We start from the raw sequence: 7,403 nt of genomic DNA on the forward strand, positions 1-7,403 counted from the left end.
AGGGGAGGGGAGGGAAGGGGAGGGGAGGGGAGGGAGGGAGGGTGGGATATTTTAAGGATACCCCTAGGGGAAAAAGAATCTGCTTTAATTTTGAAGAAAGGAAGAAAATTACTAAATTTGAAGCATAACATGAATGCTAACCTCAGCCAGCAATTAAAAGCTTGGAGGAATTGATGCATCTTTGCAGATTTCCTAAATGTTGGGGGGGGGGTAGATGCAATCCCAAGGGCGTGTGCTCCACCCCCTGGGAGCAAGGCAGGAGAAGGCCTTCTCCCACCTGCCAGAAGATGAACTCCTGACGGCAGGGAGTGTCTTCAGCATATCTCTCCTGCAATTCCTAAGGACCCCACGGTGGGATGGTACTGGGATTCTATGTTGCGCGGTGGCTGCTTATGACAAATGTTTCTTTCTTCACTGTCTCCCACCAGCTACTAAGCTGGAAGCCACAATAAAGCTAAGTCTGCTGATTTTACAAAAGCGATAAATTAGTCGTGGCTGTTTGGCACTGCATTACGCAGGCTTTGGGGTGGAAGGTGGTCCACTTCTAGCCACTCGTTGGTGTCCTTGCGCAAGAAGCGCCAGTCTAAGTTTGTGAAATAAAACCATTTGTGTAAAGAGCACAGCCTATCCTGGAGCAGTTGGTATCTTAGAGTGAAGCAGTTGTGCGTGCCACAGATTTCAGACAGGCCGAAAATTAACAGCAGAGCACCCAACTTCTCATCTTCCTCATAACAACATACACCCAAGCATTCCAGTTGCAAAGAATGGTTGATTCATGGACCAGGACTGCTGTATCATCAACCTTGCACATTCCTTCCACATTGCAACTGTTCTCTTTTACTTCCACACACCCCCAAACCCTCCAGAACCATCTGAATCCAACCTGAACTCCATTTCTTCCAACCCTGAAATGCTGAAAACAGGCAGAGACGGCCTTGAGGTCTCTCTCTGCCGATCAACAGAGAGTGTAGAAAATGCCATACGGTCAAGTGCCTTGCCACTCAAACTACGACAGCTCCTGACATCAAAAAAATGCCCTCACTGCCACATGGAAAGGAAATAAAACACTCCTTCTCCCAATCCAAGTTTTCAGGACATCTTATGTGCATTTCCATTGTGTTGGAAAATCTGAGCGGTTGAGGAAAGGAAGAGCTACAAGACCAGCAAGCCACCTGTCCTCCATTGCATTCGACAGCCCTTGTGAACTCTGAGGCAGAAAGCATAGCGTGTCCTCAGGAACAGGATGCTGAAGCTTTATGGGGTGGGGAAGAAAGAGAACCCAGGAGCTAGGAAATGGGGGCAAAGCAAGAATTCCCACCAATGGGAAAATGGACTGCCCAGAGCTGCAACATGGCAGAGAAACAACCTTGCTCTGATTGGAAATAAGCCATAATGGAGCCACAAACAATCAAAAACAGCAACTCAGCACTCAAAGCCACCTTCATGCAAATCATAATCACAACAAAAACAGCAACACATTTCACTCTACCTTTTCGGTAGCTTTCATATTTTGGCACCAACACACGCGAAGAAATGCTGTTCTTCCACCACGATCTGGCTTCCTGGGGACAAGTGGAGAGACGTTATCTTATTTTCATGGTCCTTGATCTCAAATGTTCTCTTGGTTGAAGTTTGGATTGGATGCAACAAAAAAAGGACCCGCCAGATGAGACTCACATCCACACCCTGGAATCTCTGCCCACAGCTGTTAAAACGGAAGGGATCCAAAGCAGGCAGATGTTCCCATGCAAAAAAACCTTGTTTCCCTGCAGAAAACTGTCAGAAACCCTCTGGCTTTTCCTTTTTGAAGACTTCCTTTCTCTTGGGGAGACCGTCTTAGGATCCAACTTTGGGGATTGTCAAGGCCATTGGAGATGCCAAGGGACAAGAAAGTGAACCATTGGATTTGGGCTCTGCCCAGATCAATCCTGGGTGGAGATTCGGGGAGAAAAGCGTTCTCAAAGGACGAATTGGAATCCACGTCCCCTTCAAGAGCTGCTGTCAAGAGTAAAACCTTCTTACTGAATGACTCACCGTTCAGCTGATCTTTGCTACGCCTGGAGGCTTCATCCAGCAAGAGAGGGAATAAATGACTGCTTTTATCTCATGATAGCAAGTGAACACTGTTTGACTCACCTGCCATCCTAGTTGCTCCATGGATTAGGCAGAGGCCTCCTCCACCCGAGTGAGTCCAGTTCTAACCAACCTGAAAATTCCCAAGGATGGTCTATAGGGAATGTGGCAAAAACCATTATTCAAGAAAGAGAGCTTGGAGTGGAAGTGCCTAACACCATCACCTTTCAGAAGCTGTGTGTTTCCAGCTCAAGCGGGAAGGCCAGTGGCTTGATGATGGGGCCTTGAATTACAGGGAACAAGGGACAGGAATAAAAAAGAATTTTAAAAACCCAAGCTCTCAGTCTGCCACATGTTTTCTGACTGATCCAGCTGAATGTTAGGAAAAACATCTTAAAGATAATTCAATAGGAGAACTCAGAAAGACGGTGGACTCCCCTTCCTTGGTTGTGTCCAAGCAGAAGTTGGATCATCTCTGGCTGGGATGCTTCAATGTGGATTCCTGTACAGAGGAGGAGGTTGGATCTGGTGTCCTCAGCAGCCCCTTCCAATACCGTGATCCCAGGATCTTCCTTGACCGTCCTTGCATCCGGTTGGTGAGGTGCATTGCTACTGGCAGCAGACTGGATATCAGAAGGTGGGGAAGGGCCAAAGTGCTTGGTTACAAGAGAGACCATCTTGGGAATGAAGATATACTCAAGTGTCGATAAATAAACTGGATGGACTTGCAGCCATATCAGTAGAGTTGAGTCGAGGCAAGGAAATTACATCTTTCAGGTCAAAGGTCTCCGGTCAGCAGCAACTCATGGCTGGAAGCAATCTTCTGGGCCTGTTTGAGTGGCTTCTCTTGGACCCTGATGGAGCCGTCAGATCACCTTGGTCTATCACAAACCAATCTCTATTCTTGTCTGAACCTTGACTTTGGTTCTTGCCCTTTGTGACCTCCACAAGGAAGCTTAGCTTTGATATCTGGACTGACTTCCTGATGATCATTCCATCTACCTCTTTGGCTGAGAGTAACTCTTCTGGAATTAAATACTGGACTGTGTAATGACTCTTTGGGACAGGACACCAAGAGCCATTCATGGACATTTGATTTCACTTTCCTGAACTATCGAGAATTTGGACAGATCCTTTCTAAAGCCAGCACAGCGAATGACTGTAATCACATCTTGAGATAGCAGCTGGGTTAGTGGAGGCCTATTTGTCTCGCAAGCATGTTACCCCGAGGGAAGGCATTCCTTCCTTACAGTCCCTTTTAAACTATGTTAAACTGGGTGCTGTTTGGTATGTTATTGTTTTATTGACTGCTTTTATTAGCCCCTGCAGCTATCTATACCTTGTTCTCCCTGCTTTTGAGTTTTTCTCCCATATCCTAGAGGTAGTCAACCAAACACCTTCCAGATGCTTTGAACTACAAGCCCCATAGTTGCTCTCATGGCTCATGCTGATTGAGGCTTCTGGGAATGGTGGTTTTGGACTGCATTTCCCATAATCACTCAGGTGGGGAAAGCCCCCGATTGTCTAACCAGCTCTAGGCTAAAAGCAAATTAATTCTTAGGATGCCGAAGTAAAAAAAACACTATTGACTCAGCTGATAGAGGGAAAGATCAAAGGGCTTGGGGGGACCCCAAAATTAAGGGCACCCCTTAAAGGTAGGGGGGAAATCCCCCAAAGCCTGGGAGCATATCATCATCATCATCATCATCATCATCATCATCATCATCTTCATCTTCATCTTCATCTTCATCTTCATCTTCATCATTATTTTGATTTGTATGACTGCCCATCTCATTAAGTGACTCTGGGTGGCTCACAACAGGTAAAAAATAAGTTAAAAAAACCAATATACAAATGTATAAAAACCATCCATAATCAATTTAAAACAGAAAATCATGATCAGTGGCAGAATTCATCCTATGTCCGCTCAATACAGCCATTGTAAAGGCTTTCCACCATTGCCAGACCCCCAGGCATGGCAGCTGAGCCATGTCATCAGGTCCTTCCCAAAGGTTGGGAGGATTAGGCCCAATCTAAGCAGACTAAGCTATAAATCATGGTTTGGAAACCACCATCGCTGTGCCAAAGCCCAACCAACTGTGTTCCAGCTTGGCACCGTTGAATCAAACAATTGACTCCATAAACTTCTTGGCTGAGATTGGTTTGATTCCACAGCTCCCTGTCCTTAGCCTCGTTTCAAACTGGTTTGATACATACAAAGCTTGAAGGAGACCCAGGTGGGTGGATTCCCATGTTAAGCCAAGCATGAACCTGGCCACTGAGTCAAACAAATAGTCCATTGCCTTCACCTTCTGCTGACCTGCTAGCAAATACATTCAATTATAACTCGCAAGCTTTTGGAGAACTGAACCCTGGTCATAGGATCTTCTGTGAACCAGGCCATCTGGTTGCCCCCATAAAAGGATCAACTTTGAAAATCATGTTTTATAAACACAGCCGTTTTATTTTGTTAACCCAGGTTTAGGATTTCACATGTGGAAAGAACACAGTGTATGGATTAATGCAATAGGCGAACCACCATTTTGTTTCAGATTTGCTTGTGGTCAACCACCTTAGACAGTGTAGGCAAGAAGTTGGGGTATGGATGGAAATTAGTCAAATAAGTCAATAAAAACAAAATATGCATTATGAAGATGTACTTTCTAACTTCAAATTCTAAAGTTAAAGAGAGATGGAGAAAAAGTTTTCTTATAATATACTGATGTCTCTCTTGGTTCTACCTTTTTTTTTTTAAGAAACAGCTAATCAATTGGCAGAGGTAATGTTTATTCAATCTAGATAGATGATAGATTAGATAGAAAGACAGAAAGACAGACAGATGGACAGATATAGATATACAGTAGATATGATAGATGATAAATGATGATAGATGATTGATAGATAGATAGATAGATAGATAGATAGATAGATAGATAGATAGAGACAGACAGACAGACAGACAGACAGACAGACAGACAGACAGACAGGAGTGCAAATGACGGCTCACTTTGGAAAATCAGAATATCATTGCAGTTTGGAAAATCAAACCAGGGTTATTGAATCAAAGCATTAATTTGGTTCAACTTTCTGAATCTATTGGGGGGGGGGAGTGCATTTGCACATGTACAAGAAATCCATCAAATAGTTTAAAAGCATCCAGACATCGGTATCAAATAATTAAAGCTATACAGATAGTTGATTTACAAATCTCTGGGTCAAATATTCACACTGTCTTAGCATATTATTCCCGAGCATTTCCCCCCAAAACTGAAATTAAGAATTGAGTGCAGTGAAGCTTTATAAATATGGGAACAATGGGAGTTTATCGGCTGGGATGCTGAAGAAGAAAGTGTTGCGTGTGCCTTCAAGTCAGTGTGGCGATTACATGGGGGGTCCTTGTAGTTTTCTTGGGAACATTTTTGGAAGCGGTTTGCCCAGGCCTTCTTCTTCCTAGGGCTGAGAGGGAGGAGCGGCCCAAGGTCCCCCCACTGGCTTTGTGCTTAAGGCAGGACTGGAATTCATGATCTCCTGGTTTTCAGCCTGGGGCCTTCAAGCACCACACCCAACTGACTCTCGGAACATGAAGTAAAGCACCTTAATTCAGATTGACTAAATATATCCTTTTTAGTTTTGTAAACCTCTATCACTGCACATCACAACCGCCGGTTGTTTGGATCTCAGGGGCTCAGCTACTTTGGGTTCTTCACTGGCTTGTATTGTAGGACCTCAAGGTGGACATCGATGTACCTGAAGATGCCTCATTTTGTACCACTATATTTCATGTCCTGATTTAAAAAAAAAAAGATGAACCCATCCTGTAGCTCCTGGATGTCTTTTGTGATTTCCCACTCTAGGCTACACCACTGGGATTTTCTGGTAGGTTCCCATCCAAAGGCTAACCAGGGTCAACCCTGCTTAGCTTTCTCAAGATCACTCAAAGCACAGCCAGTTGCTGCGGTTTTTAGAAAAAGAATCTTGCAAGCCCAACCAAAGATGTAAATTGTATTCCCTCAAGCATTGTCTTTATTTTCAAGAAAACTTTCTAGGCTCTGCGCGTACTTCAAAAGCATCCTAGGAAAATTAAAATGAGAGGAGGTTGTAATTAGGGCCTCATTTAAAACGAACTCAGTTTTCAGAAAAATGCAAGTAATTTTAGATACTATAGCTTAACCTTGGGTGGTAGAGGGGGGGTGAGAAGCACATTGCCTTTGGGTAAAAGGGGGTTTTATGTTGTCGTTTTATACCACCACAACAGCCATTTTGTGAGAGCGCCCATAAGACGTTCCCCAAATTCCAAAATATGCCAGTGGCCTTAAAAGACTGAAAACCCCAGCCGATGTGTCTGTTCAGATGTACAAAGCAAAGGTGGACGTCTTTTCAGAAGTCAAAACTTCATTCCAGAAAAATGCATCAGCTGCTTCTGGAAGAGAAACCAATTCTGGAAATGGGTTACTTGGCAGGTCCCAAAGCAAGTGGAAATCATTTTTCCAGCTAGAAACAACAGTGTTAAATTTGATAACACAATTTCTCTGGCAGTGATAAAGGGGAGACCTATATATTCATACATATCCCCCCCCCCAGAAAGTGGTGCCCAGGGAGGTGGGTCCAAACGGACAAGATGGCAGACAAGATCAAGATGCCGGTACCCCTAGATCTGACACCGAGCAAGCTATGGAAGATGTAGGGGATTCCCTGACCACAGCTAATTTACCCATTTAACCAACACTTTTACTTTTTGTAATGGCTTATACCACCCACTTCACTTTCACATGACCATGTTCTGTGATGTGGAACAGGCTGGGGTTTTTCCTGCAGAGGAATAGTGAGACCGCTAAGCTAATCCAGTCTGAATTTCTCAGGCCTCTGAAAGAATGGAACAGAAACTACTTCTGACTTTGCTATTCTGGGGACCGGAAGCAAGTATCTTAGCTAGAGATGAATCAAAGAGGTCTCTTCTGTGCCTTTCTGTCACAAGCAATTACCCAAAGCCTACGGTGGTGTTCACCCCCTTTGCCAGTTAAAAACCTGACAGCTGCCTTGGCTGGCCCCACACGCTAAGCGTGGTTACTTTTAATTTCGGTTCATTGTTGGTGGCCAAGTGGTCGTGCAGGGTGTCAACCACATCAAGGTCACAGCCATAAGCGTGTAACCAAAGCCTCGCCCCTTTTCAACGCATGTAAATCCCATCGGTGAGGCCACCGTTTGCAGACCCATGCCTGGTTGTGTGAACCCAGCTCACTTGGGTCGGCTCAGGGTTTACTGGATTGTATGAGCTCAGGAAATGGGTGAAATTCAGTAGGTTCTGTTGTATGAAGGAGGCCACTGTGGGA

The sequence above is a fragment of the Python bivittatus genome, unplaced genomic scaffold (assembly GCF_059951505.1).
Source record: "Python bivittatus isolate LINGU-HERP-01145 unplaced genomic scaffold, Pbiv_v1 ctg000280_np1212, whole genome shotgun sequence".
Taxonomy (NCBI): Eukaryota; Metazoa; Chordata; class Lepidosauria; order Squamata; family Pythonidae; genus Python; species Python bivittatus.